Source organism: Suricata suricatta, chromosome 1 (assembly GCF_006229205.1).
Source record: "Suricata suricatta isolate VVHF042 chromosome 1, meerkat_22Aug2017_6uvM2_HiC, whole genome shotgun sequence".
NCBI lineage: Eukaryota > Metazoa > Chordata > Mammalia > Carnivora > Herpestidae > Suricata > Suricata suricatta.
The window spans coordinates 128,353,625-128,354,517 of NC_043700.1; positions in this window are offsets into that span (position 1 = coordinate 128,353,625).

Consider the following 893-nt stretch of genomic DNA (forward strand, 5'->3'; position numbering starts at 1 on the left):
GGACCCGCGCCCCCGGCGGGAGCTGCAGCTGGGCCCGCACCGCCCCCTCGTGTCCGACCCCCGCGGGCAGCCGGGGCGGGGGCGCCCACAGGTGTTTTTCGAGGCTCCACACCCACCGCGGGGACCGCAGAGCCACGCGGGCCGGCGGCCGCCCCCGATGGGCCCCCCACAAAGTGCTGTGCCGACTAAAGCAACCTGTTGAAGGCTCTTTGTAAATAAATCGTGAGTCACACTGACTAGAAGTTACTTTATTGTGAATATTTAAAATGTAAAATGCTTTTTTGAATTTGGTATAAAAAGACGGCGCTCCTTCCTTCATCCTTACCCCCTTTAAGAGCTACTCAAACCACACGTTTCCCTTTTATTTTGAACTTAATTTGAGAAGCATAGAGAATGTTCTCCCTCTCCCCAACCCACCCCACTCTCCTCTCGCTCCTCTCCAGGGTTTGGATTTGTTCAATCTCACTTTTCCCTTTGTCCCTTCCTGCTGGTCCCTGGCCACCCCCTGGCTCCGCGCCCCGCTCCCGCCTCCAGGACTTGACGTAGAAGACGTGGAACCAGGGAAGGCCTCAGACCTGTCTCTCCGTTCCTCTCTGAAATTGCACAGTCGTTTGTTGCTATTTATTAGTGATTTAAAAAAGTATCGGGGAGGGAGGGGCTACAATAGCTTGTATTTAATTTAATTCATTACTGATAAAAATGCGTGTTAAAGTAGATGGTGGGGATTGTTACAACTGCTCTGGGTCAGAAACATAAAAATCCATTTAGTTGCTGTAATTGAATTTGAAGTGTTTTGTATCATAAGAATACTATAGACTATGTATATTGTTTTCTTTTTTAAGCTAATAATGGTGATATATTAGCATCTTTAACCTTTATTAATTTATATAAGG